Below are 14,257 nucleotides of genomic sequence, written 5' to 3'. Positions count from 1 at the left end.
TAAACCAGACTGTGAGCCCTGACTTAAAAAAAAAAAAAAAAATTAAAAAAAAAAAAAAAATTGAAAAAAAACCTCCACTTTATCCATATGAATTTCGAATGCTGTTCAATTTAAGTTTTTGTGGAACTTCTGATAGGTAATTAGCATATTGTAATTTACAAGAGATGAGTCTGGTATCCGGTTTCATTATGGGTTGGATGGGTTTTTGTTTGTTTTTTTATTTTTAATAACAGGTGTATTTTGAAGCCTCTAAATTCACTATAGACAATAAAAATAATAAACTTTCCAACCTCTAAAACCACTTTTATGATAAAAATAATCATAAATTATCATTGTCAAATTATTATAATTCTTCTTTGGATCAGATAAAATTTAGGATAAGCTATTTAGAGCAAGAGTGATGAAGAGGTCGAGTTAGAGCGGTTGAACAGCAAGACAAAGATCTCCAGAAAATACATGGCATGAAAAACAAAGATCTAAAAGTGGAACCGAGAGAAATCCCCCACGGTGGAACTAAGCAGAGAGAAGTTGGTCTCTCCAAGATAGTCTTATTGGGCTAACGGTCAGTGATATATATATATATATATATATATATATATATATATATATATATATATATATATATATTAAAAATGTTGTTTCAACAGAATTCCATCCAATAAAAGGAGGTCACAAAAACGCCAAAATATAAAGAGTAAAATACTATATTCAGAGACTGCTGTCTACTCTCTTTAGGTAGATGAAGAGAGAGACAGCAATCAGTCTCTGAAATACAGTATTTTCTTCTATATTTTGGCGTTTTATGGGCTCCTTTTATTATATATATGTATATATATATATATATATATATATATATATATATATATATATATATATATTATACAACCAAATTACGGACGCTTGTTCGCCCTCAGAAAATATTAATCTGAACATGACATAAACTGAGCAACAGAAAACTCACATTTGTTACGTTTCAACCTCTCTCTCTCTCTCTCTCTCTCAGGTGTATACGAGAACATTCCCCGATTCATAAACAGTTTGACTACCAGGTAAGGCCAAAGAATTTGTCAGTTGTCGAGGTGTGTTTACAAGGGAGGCTATTTTTGAAAAAAGTTGTTTATCGGGGAAGCCACCTTATTCCTTACAGACCGACCCAGCATCGACGGTTAGGCCGCGTCTGGTTCTCAAATGATTTTAAACGGAGTTATATTGTTTCCCCTTTCTCTTTAAATAGGTTGTTCTTGACTGAAATGGATTCATTTATAAATTAATTTTCATTTATCTATAGAAAATTGGGAGTAAGAGCTACGATTTATTTAGCAGTTATATATACCATTAGACGCAGTTTGGTTTTGGTAGCTTCAATAGGACTAGACAAATCTGACACTCGAAGCTTAGCACACAGTTACACAAACGCACCAAGATTCTCAATTTGCACACTAGCCACTAATTCTCCCTATGAAGTTCGTGATTATTACCATGTGTGTACTACCAGTAGCAGGAAAGAAAGTCACAGTCAAAAAAAGGTAACAATTTTGGCAAGGAAATAAAATCACATTACTTTCTGGTTTCCGGTAATAGAGTCACAGGGAAAAACTCACAATATCTACAGTCTTTTGTTTATGGTTTTAAGGTAATCCCCAACGGCACTGTACTGGTCACGCCGCAAAGGTGGATACATACAGAGTTGAAACAAAACAAAATTCCCAAAGGGCTTTACCCAACACGCCGCAAAGGTGGATACATAGATAAATACCGGGTTAAACTCCTGGATTCGTACTACCTACGGCAGGTGGAACAAAACCTTAACTACGTCAGGTCGAGGAGACAACGTGGTAGGTTTTACAGTAAGGGAGAGAATATACATGAAAGGCCTCAGGTGTTGGAGAAAAAGACTGTAACAGATGAATAACTGTTGTCATATAAATCAACGGACAATAAAGAAACCATATACGAACGACTATACAAGAGAGGAATATGGAGGAGTGGTGAGAAGTCCTTTAAAGTTTGATAACAGTTCTCAAAGACATCACTGCGTCTATAGGCTAAATCTACACAGCCACTGGTTTGTGCGAGCCACAGTCCTAAGGCTTCATGTCAGTCAATCAAGCAAGCCATTCCAATAACCTATCATTCGATAAACAATTAAAGATAACTCTATCAAAGCAATTTGTAAATGACAGTACATTGTCAAAGCTCTGTGACAGGAATACGTTTCACTTCTTTTAAAATTTATTTGAGGCAAGAACTGGACGACTTGACTCAGAAAGAGACGACTTATTCAGAGGCCTAGCGTGTGTGTTTGCGGTGTGGGGGAGTGTGTTTGTGTATTGGGGGATACAGGGGTAGGGGGTGAAACACAAACGCTAGATACGATACATTTCTTCAACGGTATTTTTTAACGACAAACTCAGAACTGGACGACTTGACTAAGACCGGGACGACTTATCCAGAGGTTGCGCTGTGTTGGGGAGGGAGAGAGAGGGGAGAGGGAGGGAGGGAGGGGGTGAAACACAAACGGGTAGCCTACTACAGGACTCTATACAAAACGACCCGGTGCCTTTAAGTGAAATTTGGCGTAAGAGGATCAATTTGAAAGGTCAACCTTTCCCCCCTCCCTTGCCCCCCACAACACCATCCCCCACCCCTGGCTTTCATAAGTCTACTTTTGAAAGAGCAACGGTCGATGTCGGGCGCGCAATAGAAAGAACGTAATCAGTTTTAAAAAATTTTCCCTTTTTTTCAGAAAAATCCGGGACGTGTTACTTCTCTCTCTCTCTCTCTCTCTCTCTCTCTCTCTCTCTCACGCACACTTTTAAATTCATGACACGCTTACATCACTTCACGAGATATTTTATTGCTGTGTGTGTGTGTGTGTGGTGTGTGTGTGTGTGTGTGTGTGAGAGAGAGAGAGAGAGAGAGAGTGAATAATAATAATAATAGTTTGCTTAATAATAAAAGTAGTACTATCACAAAGCACCTTCAGAAATTAACATTTATGCTCATTGATTTGAGAGAGAGAGAGAGAGAGAGAGAGAGAGAGAGAGAGAGAGAGAGAGAGAGAGAGAGAATAATATTACAATTAGGCATAAAAATGACAATAGAACAATTATTAAGAGTGGAATCTTCACATCTTCACTCATTCACGTCTTTATAAACATTTACTTCGTACAGAATAATAATAACCTTTGTAATTACTCTCCTATCATCAGTAGTAATTACGCAACCACCAAAAAATTACATGGAGACAATTAATAAAATTAGTTCCACATACAACTAAGATGATGAGGGCGGGGCTGAATCTCCCCACCAGGGTGGAAACCTTATTTTATTGGAATCCCATGACGATAATTCTCATCATGATTCCTCCCTCCCGCACTGACACCTTCGCCCATTCCATATGCACTCAAGAAGAAGAAGAAGAAGAGGAAACCATATGAACACAAGAAAATCTGAAAAAAATATGAGACTAATTTTGACGAAAACTTACCTAATCTCACATTGGTTGTCTTTAAATGTTGTTGTTGATTTTGTTGTTGTTGTTGTTGTAGGTTCTTCTAGGGGTCTAGGCTATATGCCAACACGAGCTTCTGGCCATGGCGCAGTCTGTAAAGTGAAGATACAGAAATGTTTGGTTTAAAAGCTTGGTGTAGACCGATGGTTGGTTATTCTGCAGCCAACAATGAGCAGACATGAATCAGTATATATTCCAAAGACAGCAATAACTTTGTTAATTATGCACGTAATGCAATGCTAAAACTGAAAGTAATTAAAGATAAAATCAGTAAAAATAAGAACGAAAAGTAAAAAATAAATCTTTAGATAAGTAAAAAAAAAAAAAGAATGAACATTTAAAAAATTACAATTTACTTAAGTCTAAATGGCGACAAGTTACTACTTTTTAAAAAGTAAACTTTTTTTTTTTCAAGCTATGTAAAGTAATGAAATCAACCGATCTTTGGCCAGATTAAATATAAATTACCTCTGTCCATTACATTTTCCATATGCAAAAGTTGCGCTTGCAGATGTATCACTAAAGAATATGTATGTCATTCTTGCTGATATTGTGAATTTAACTCTGAAGAAATTATTTCACTTTTCATAATAAGCAATTTTTCAAGTATATATATATATATATATATATATATATATATATATATATATATATATATATATATATATATATATATAACTCTATAGGATGCAGATTTGCACGGGAGATTGTATAGGCCTATGTGTGTTTAATTACGCTGTTTAATTATACAGGTTACTTCTGGTTAAAATCCTAGTGACTAGGGATTAAATTAAATTATATTGATCTCATAATGGAATAAATTTACTTAGAAAACAAGTTCAGTATCAGGAATAATGTTTGCAACTGATTTGATCTAACTACCACGTTTCCTTCACAGATCACATTCAGCCATATTACCTCTGCCAAACCAACAGACAGCCTAGAAAAAAATACAGACACAAACCTCATGGAAGGAATCCATAAAGTGTAGGAAATCCTGCGCCTTTTAGCGATCCTTCCCAACTCCCATTTTACCCCAGAGAGGATCTCTGAAGGCCAATAAAGGATCGAGGTTCAGCCTAAGTGTTCATTACGGGCGCCAGATCCTTCCTCTCCGAGGAAAACACTAGACCGATGCTGGGAGTCCAATTTTTTCCCCCTTCCATTTCTGCTTCTTCTTCTGCTTTTTTCTACCTCATTTCTTCTTCTGCTTTTTTTGTTCTCTTACTGCTTATTACCCATAATGCTGCTGGCGTTGGCCAAGCATCGTCTGACCTGCCGTGTATGTTACAAATCTCCTTCAGGAGAATTTTCCTTTAGGATTTCCTCGTGTGACTATCAGGGATTTTCGCATTTCCAGAGACCGTTTCATTACAGACACAGGTCCTTTCCGGGGGAGGGAAGAAGGATATTTGGGGATATTTCTCCCGTCTGATTAGGCAGAGAGAGAGAGAGAGTGAGAGAGATTGGGGCAACGTCAGACCAGGTGGATTAGAAAGCCAATCAGGTCAGGAGTAGAATTCTCAAGTGAATGGAAAGGGGTTATAATTGATAACCCTAGTTTCTGCTTTGTACATAATTGAACAGCAGTGGTATGATCACCCTGAGTTGCACCTGAAAGTGCGCACGTACGTACACACACACACACACACCAACACACACAGACACATAGAGAGAGAGAGAGAGGAGAGAGAGAAGAGGAGAGCGAGAGGGCAAATTAATTACTAACAGCCTAAAACAGCCCAACGTATTGACACAGGTATATACGATTAAAGTTTAGCATAAGTTCTCCGCCCTCCATTGTCATTAAATGATTGTTGGCTTTGTGTTTGATTTTATTTTCCCATTTGCTTCTGGGTTGGGGGGGGGGAATGGAAACCATAAAGGGAATTGATACTAAAACTTAGTCGATAATGGGATTCCTTGTATATATATTCTGTTTCGTTTGGAATATTTCAATACTAACGTGGGTTGAATAAGTATTTCATATTTACGCATATTTGTTCACATTCACTCACATGTCTGTGTATGTGAACATGCGCCTAGGAGTATATGCGTCCTTTTGTTTAAGAGGATATGTGTGATTTCGCATGAATGCACATATACACGCATACCAACATGCAACATCGCTCCCATAACAATTATTCAGACAGAGCCTAAATAAAGCACGGCGTCCAGAGGGTCCCGAGAACTTTGCCTTAAAGTAGGCCTATCACAGCCCACGCCTCGAGATCATCCTCTCAGCAGCAGCAGCGTCCATCAATCTTTTCTTTTCTCATCTCTCACATGTATCGTTTCCCCTCCCATTTCCATCCTGACCTGGTTCTCTCTCTCTCTCTCTCTACCTGGCGGAGGAGAAAGAGGAGGATGAGGAGGAGGAGGCCCAACCCACATCACTAATTCAGATGACACCTGACGGAGACACCGGCACTGGCGGCCTCCTGCTCCTGCCTGCTGTCCTAGACCTATAGTCTGCTATGCCGCCACTGAGGACTTGGACAGAAATGTTCGGCTCTTCGAAGTTTCTCCTCGAAATGTTTTGACTTTCGTTGGGCGGATGAATCCATTAGGCCATAACACGTCTCTTGTAGCCTGTCGCATCTTGATACGCTCATAGGTGCACCCTGGACAAAGGCTCGCGCTGGTATAAGGCCGTTTTTTAAATCTGAAGTTCTGAGCCAACTGGCCGAAGGTATCTGACGTTCCGGGTGTTAGTTTTTTTATCTGTTACCTGTCGTCTTTTCCAGCTTATTATTCCAGCTTCTTCCAGGAATTACAGCTCAGAATGAAGTATCATGGACGCATACGAGAAATAACAATGAAAAACTCCATAATTTAAAAAATGACTATTAGACAAAAACGTATGACAGAAAACGCCCATGGCGGTGACAGATACACTCACAAGCTTCACTTTAAAACACTATCTCAAGTAATATTTCGTGTGATTCTGTGCATAATAATGTATAAAGTATGTGAAAAAGGAGGGTTGAAAGAACAATTAGAATGTTTAAAACATAATGAAGTAACTACATTAACCTATAATGTTATTGTATATAAATATATTACTGGAACCCATCAGGGGTGACTAACCTACCTGAGGTACTCAGCTTGACGAGCGTCTCCTGTCGATAAGCAATATCGTTACGTAGTCTTGTTACACACTTCTTATAACACTTTATTCCTCTTCTGTTCGGAGTATCATCGGAAATCCTTCGTATGAACGCAGAAATAAGAGAGGATCTTGGGCAACATGCTACGTAAACAACTAAGTCGGTTCTACTGCACAGAATAAGTATCAATGCCTTCTACTTCTGCTGTGGGAAAACAAGCATATATTTAGCATTAATAACCGGACTTTTGGCCAGCTGAATGATCAATGGTATTAAATTAAAGAAAACGAGATAAGTAAGAGACATGAAGGGCAGGTTATTGACTCAAAAAAGAGCAAAAACCTCGTAGTTTTCAAGCATTTGTTGAGGGTTTGTAAGGTTTCTCATTACCACAAAATAAAAGGCACCGTGTATTCAAAATAATTTATTACCAAAATTGCTTGTACAGTATTAAACAAGTAATCAATATCAAAATTTACATGTATTTACAAGGCCCCTGAACGGGGCGGGTCACTGACTAGCGTAATAGCTGTATACAGTAGTTGAAAAGAACAAACAGCACAGAATTCCATTTTATTTAGTGACATTTGGCAATAATGTCTCTGTATACTTGTATGCACACAGCGCAGCGCCATCCGCGTCTGTTCGTTTCAAACTGTTCTTGTTTTTAAGCTCCATTTTGTTAAACTCAGCGTTCTTGCATTTATGCTCCGGTTCTTTGAATATGAGTATTAAGAGGATAAAGAGAGGAATCTTTTTAAGTTCCATTTCCTATGGAGAAAGTAGATATGGAAGTTCTCAATTGGCGGGAACGTTAGCGGGCGGATGGAGCTGCGCCATTTGTCAACAACAAAACGAACAGTTTCGAACTGTTCTTGAAAAGTCACAATGTTCGTGTTTTATGCTCCTGTTCTCTAAATATGAGTGTTGTCAGGATAAAGAGAAGAAGCTTCAATCTTTTAGGAAGAGAGTGAAGTAGGAATTTCTCGGAATGGCGCGAACATAGCGGGCGGATGGGGCAGCGCCATTCGTCAACAACAAAGGCAATGAGACTGTTGCTGCGCAATTTATCAACAACAGACAACGTAAACATCAATTTTACAGACAGATCAAGGGAGAGGAATTCGCCTCGTAGAAAGTCAGATTTCGCCTACTTAATTCCTTATATCTTGAGCTCGTTAACAAGTGGATATACATCTTCTTTTATACAGATATACACGTTTATTGCTCTATTTGAACATTGTGAAGTGGTATATAATAGGAGTATTGTTATTTAAATGACGTCAGACGGATGTAATGTTTTTCATCCGTGTTGGGTTGATGTATGTGTGAATTTTCAAATTTAGTCAAAGATTAGAGAATTCCTTCCCCTTCGCGCACACTACCCCCTCCCCACCAATCACCCACACACACAAACATACTTAAATAATGTATTCATTTAAAAAATAAATTTTTGCGTATACATGAATATTTATGCTGTTCACTCATACACTTTTACTGAGTTTAATATTTTATGCTAGAATTTCATATGATATTAATTAAATTCCTGTCATAATTCTTTCATATTTCTGCGTTATTCCTTACGGTCTGACATGAATGCTGCCTGATTTAAAAAATGAATGTTTAAAAATGAATTTACAATCTCCTTCCAAGATTACATGACTCCGAATATAATATGGTAAAGAATTTGTGGAGACATAAGATAACACTGATAGTAAGTCAATTAAATCATAATACACACAAATCTAATATATATATTATGTATATATATATATATATATATATATATATATATATCTATATATACTATATAGATATCTATATATATATACATATATATATATATCTATATATATATATTATATATATATATATATATATTATATAGTATATGATCTGATACGTTACAATTCCCATCACTAATACCCATATCCGATACGAAGTCCAAAACAATTACCATTCCCTACCACCTAAAATACATGTTTCCTCACACAAAAGAAATAATTCAACCCTCACAAAGAAACCATTCGCCAAAAAAAAAAAATTAATAAAAAAAAAAATTATATATTATAAATATAATATATATATAGTATATATATAATATATTATATATAAAACTTATATTATATATATGAAAAGAGGAGAAAGGGGGAAACACCGTTTTTCGAATTTTTAGCTGGATAAAAGGAAAACGAGTGACGTGTCTGAACAATAGATGCTTAAGACCTTCAGAGAGAACTAAGGGCCTCTTTCCTCAGTGCAGCCTCAGAGGATCCCAGGCCCCTCTGTGTTTATGAGACTCAACGAGAACCGAGGATCCTCTGCGTTTAGCGTTGTTGTTTCTTTTTTTTAAACAATAAAGGCAAGGAAAATGGCTGGGAGGCAACGATTCTCCTTAAAGAATAACTACACTGTTCTTCAAAGCCGTTCTTTCTTAAGAGTACCAGGTGTTGGTGTTTAGTTTTGGTGTTGTGTGAATATGTCTCCGTAATATTGCTGGTCAGAGATTTTTACGCGAGCCATACTTTTTTTTATAGAGGTCAGTGGTCTTAATTTCTTTTGACACATTCCTAATTAGAATTTAGGCCTATGATTCTTACCCAATCAGACTTTTACATAAGTCAGTTGTCCTCATTTCTTCTAAGTCGTATTACTGTTTTTCCCTGGGTCTGCTATCTCTCTCTCTCTATACTTTTTGTCTCTTTTTGCTTAGTCTAAACTCTAAATGATTCCTATACAAAACATACAGAAGTCATTTGTCCTAATTTCCTCTTCGTCACGTTACTGAATATTCCCTGTTCTCTCGCCTTCATATTTTCTGTTTTTACTTTCTATCCATTCATTCTTCCGTCATCTGTCACTCATTCAATCTAAGTTTATTTAGTCATAAGACTCAGTATTTTACTTACTATTTATTCATTCTTCCGTCATCTGTCACTCACCCAACCTCAGTTAATTCATTAATGTCGGAAAAAATTAAATGTATTTTTGTTGATCTTCCCAACTAATCGTCTCCTTTAAAAGTTAAATTTCTATTCCGCCAAACAGATTCTCGAGGAAGTCACACAGACCAAACTTCAAACTATTTCGCGAGAGATCATTTGCCAACGAGAGGAACTTTCCCAACTTCTCTCACAAGGAGGAGGAGGAGGAGGAGGATTGTAAAAGAGAGAGGTGTGGATTCAACTGTAATAAAAGTGGAAAAAAAAAAAAAACGTTGTACCTGTAGCTTTTTGCTGGAAGAGTACAGGAATTATGTAGGACCAATACAGGTATTGTAAATTGTACTCATGTGGTGTTCGCGTTTCATTCTGACCTTCTACACGTATTGTACTTGATTCATGTGGATTTCAGGTTTTAATATGACCTTGTACATGTATTTTAACCGTGCACTTTTGTATTATCATAATTGTACACTTGTGTATGTATCACGTTTCATTCTGGTCTTTGGAGATGAATATTTCCTTTGGAAATAGCTATTTCTCATCAGTTCTCACGAGGGGAGGGTGGAGGAGTGTGTCTGATGGACCCGGGGGAGGGTGAAGGTAGACAAATTGGTAACGTAAATATTGCAGTCTGAAGGTAATGCTTCTCTTATTTCTCACACCTATAAATATTCTTACGTGAAGGTAACGTTTTTCTATCATTCTTACTTAACATATTTCTCACATTCAACTCTTATCATAAAGGTTCAGGGTTACGACTATTGCAAATTCATGATTCAAGATAAACAAATAAATTATTGAAACTTGAAGAATAAATAAACTTTGTCTCATAACCGATCTGATCTTACCGACGACGGAGTTTGCAAGAGCTGAACTTCAAAATACACGAAAAAAAAAAATTCTTTAGGTTAAAAAGTAAAACTTTGGTCATTATTAGCAACATTAGAAAAATAGATAATGACAAATTTAGCTCGTTACAGCAGAGAGAGAGAGAGAGAGAGAGAGAGACATGGGGGGGGGGGGGGGGCTGATTATCGTTTTAGAGAAAAAGTGGTGAATTTTGCTCGAGAGAGAGAGAGAGAGAGAGAGAGAGAGAGAGATTACCGTTTTGGAAAAGCATATGATAAAAAATTTCGTTTGGCAGAGAGAGAGAGAGAGAGGGTGGTCAACTTTTTACAAAGTGTAATGAACTCTGATATAATGATTCTAAAAATATTTAACAAACAACTAATAAAAAGGCACCCACCACATCTTTAACGCCTTACAAAATAATTTGACAAAACATATCAATATTCCTAACTTAAAAAAAAAAAATATTCAACTACAAAGGCCTTTGATTATTCAGACCGAGTGTTTTTTCTAATAAATTCCCCAGTTTTAATTGTAGTTTTTTGTTCAAGAATAATTCCCAGCCGCAATAATAATAATAATAATAATAATAATAATAATAATAATAATAATAATCCCCCTCAAAAATTAATAATAATAATAAATGTATGGTGCCAATATGAGTTAGGTATCACCACCCCTTAAGTTCCTGGAATTATCACAACAGGAGCACTGTCTGAAATACTTTCAAGAAATTTTGCCCGTCTTTGTTCTCTCCCTTTCCATCTCCATCTCTCATCCAGTCATCCAGCCACACCCCCCTTCTACCCACCCCATCTCACAGCTTCCCTCCCCCCCTCCCACCAAACGTAATAGGTACACTGGTCTGCTTACTTGCTACAAATAACCAACTATTTGGCCGTCTCTGTTCTCCCTCTTTCATCTCCCAAACTCATATGGTCATTCATCTGTAACATTCCCCTCCCCTCCCCCACCCCACCTGAGGCTTCTGGCTCCCCCCCCCCCCCTCCTCATCACGTACACTTCGCTTCTCTCTCTCTCTGCCTTTTATTCAGAGTTAATTTGAATTTCCACGAGGTGCTCCCGACCAACTTCAACGCTTTTACAAGTCGACACAAACTTGTCCGTAACTTAGAACTCGCCGGTACTTCTTTAATTGTCTCACCCGAGGCACGCACACACACACATACACACACTCACTCACACACAGACAAGGCAAGTCACACGGGAACTCAATTGGGAGACAGGAGTCTCTCTTTCTCTCTCTCTGATTCTATCTGTCTACGACTCTCTCTCTCTCGGAGACAAAAAAGTATGGTGTGAGATTCGTGAAGATACGTTACCTGCAAAAGGATTTAACATTGTATAGACTTACTCATGAACACACACACACACACACACAATCACACACATGTATACACAGTACATATATACGTATGTGTGAGTGAGTTTCTGTATGTCTGTATCTTTGGAAAAAAATTATTACCATACAAAAAATCCATAACTGCTCATTACCATTCATAACTTTCAAAATTATCTCTCCACTTCACATCGAGTTCGTCCCTTCTCTGCAGAGACTTAATAAAAATGAAACACTTGTATACGTGGGCAGCACCAGTTGTATCCAACATAAGACAAACGAAAGATAGTCTGCAGGCTAACAGGTGAATCTGAAACATAATTAACATCTGTACGTACAGGTGTTGCAAGTGTGTGTGTGTGTGTGTCCCTGATGATCTAATTAACTTACTCCTCAGGTCAAAGACCATCTTGGGTCGTAGTAGATTTGACCACTTCGAGAAAAAAAAGCCCTGTAAACAGTCAGTAATCAGAAAAACATTCAATTATGTGTGTTCGTAAATGTGTGTATGCACTAACTCCTCGGGTCAAAGGTCATCTTAGGTCGTAATAGATCTGGCCACTTCTAAAAAACAAATATAACCCTGTGAACAGTCAATAATCAGATAAACAGTCACTTTTGTATGTTAGTATGTGTGTGTGTGTGTCCGTCTGATAATCTAGTTCACTTACTCCTCAGGTCAAAGATCATTTTAGGTTGTATTAGATCTGACCACTTCTATAGAAACATAACCCTGTAAGTAGTCAATAATAATCAGATAAACAGTCAATGCACCTACAGCATAAAATCTCATCTTCAACAGTTTTCATCTTCTACAAACATAGCATTTATTAAAACTGTACAAATCTCATTGTCGAGAATGAATGAATATAATCTATTTGTCTAAGTTACGGGAGAGAATAATTTTATGTACAACGATTATATTCGTTAACAGTTAATTATACAACCGTACGTCTTAAACAGACTTACAGAATCTGTCTGGTTAAGTAAACGTCACAATAACTGTTTATGACTCACTCACTGTCAATTCTGGTTTACCTGGAGTAACAACACAAACACACAAAAGCTGTTTCGTATAACCAGGGTTTACAGAATAGGAACTTTTTTTGTGGGGTTTAAATTCACTTCTGCCTTCATCTGTGACGAAGCCAATCTGAATTCAATTTGAATTCGTTTGTTTACATTTTCTTAAGTGTTTCATAGGGTGTGTTTTTTCTGAAAAGGGGCGGGGCTTTTCTTGTAGGTCGTTTCAGATTGTAGTTTATTTGTTCGTATCGTGAAGAAATTCAAGAAAAAGTATTGTTCCTCATACAGCTTCATGAGCCAGTAGCGAAAACTTCGGTCTGTGGGAGAGAGAGAGAGATCCAGTAGCCTGGTTTTTCATGGAAAGGCGAATGATTTTAACTATTATATTCATCACTGCGTAATTTATTAGCGCGCGTAGAGGCATGCGCAGTAAGACGCGCACATGAATGAACGTATTAACTCATTTTCAGCGTGGTTTTCATTCGCCAAAACAGAAAAAGTGGAAGAGAAATGAGAAGTCCAGCTTCTGCAGATCTCTTCGAGGCAAACGTAAACAAATCGCGCCTCGTTTTCTATACCTTCTCGTTTTCTCCTCCCAAGACTTTCAGCGACGACTTAGCTAATTTCTTCTTTGCCGTCGCTAAGGACCGAAGTACACTACTGGCTGGTCATGGAGCCGGGGAGGTTCGGGTCACACAAGCGTCCCGGGCTTCATCATCGCCTCCGAAGAGAAGATGAACTTGGTCTCCGGGGAAGAGGCCCTCAGGTGGTGGTGGTCCTCCCCCCCGCCGCCCACGAAGATCCCGGGGGTCGAGAGGATGGGCGTCGCCGTCCCCGCCGCCGAGGGCGAAGTGGCCGACCCTCTCGGGGACCCCAGTTTGGGCACCTTGCTGTAAGGAGGGGGCGGGGGAGGAGGCGGGGATCCTCCGAAGTTGGTACTGCTTACCGTCGAATAGGAAGACTTCCGCGAAGACGGCAGCAGCGACGTCCCGCCCTGGGGCGGGTTCGAGATGCCGTTCAAGGGCAGCCCCCCCGACGTCTCCTGGTGGAAGTTGGGCGTCAGGAGGTTCCCTATGATTCCCAGCTCCTGGCCCCGGGTTCCTCTCCTGATGGTGCAGAAGTCCGGCGCCCCTGCGGAGTACACCGTCGACGCCGCGGGGTTGGCGTAGGGCCCCAGGTCGCTGAAGGAGGCCCTTCTGCCGTTGGGTATTGGGGGGCGTAGTCCCTCCCGCTGTAGTCGACGAAGGGGACGTAGCCACGGCCGGCGTCTCCGTCCTGCCAAGAGAAAATGAGATATTTTAAATCAAGTTTTTCTTGACAAACTCTTTGTATTTTTATTTAAAAAAAAAAAAAAAAATCTCAAATTATTAATCCTCGAAGGCATTGCGCCTTATATATATATATATATATATATATATATATATATAATTATATATATAGATATATATATATA

The 14,257-nt window shown here is 38.3% G+C and overlaps 1 pseudogene; it reads right to left on the bottom strand.

Annotated features, from left to right (window-relative positions):
* Positions 1 to 11,427: 11,427 nt before the first annotated feature.
* Positions 11,428 to 14,257, bottom strand: part of LOC135214007 (irregular chiasm C-roughest protein-like) — a 270,534-nt pseudogene continuing 267,704 nt past the window's right edge.

This window comes from Macrobrachium nipponense, chromosome 43, assembly GCF_015104395.2.
Source record: "Macrobrachium nipponense isolate FS-2020 chromosome 43, ASM1510439v2, whole genome shotgun sequence".
Lineage (NCBI taxonomy): Eukaryota > Metazoa > Arthropoda > Malacostraca > Decapoda > Palaemonidae > Macrobrachium > Macrobrachium nipponense.
This window is presented reverse-complemented; position numbering and strand designations above follow the sequence as displayed.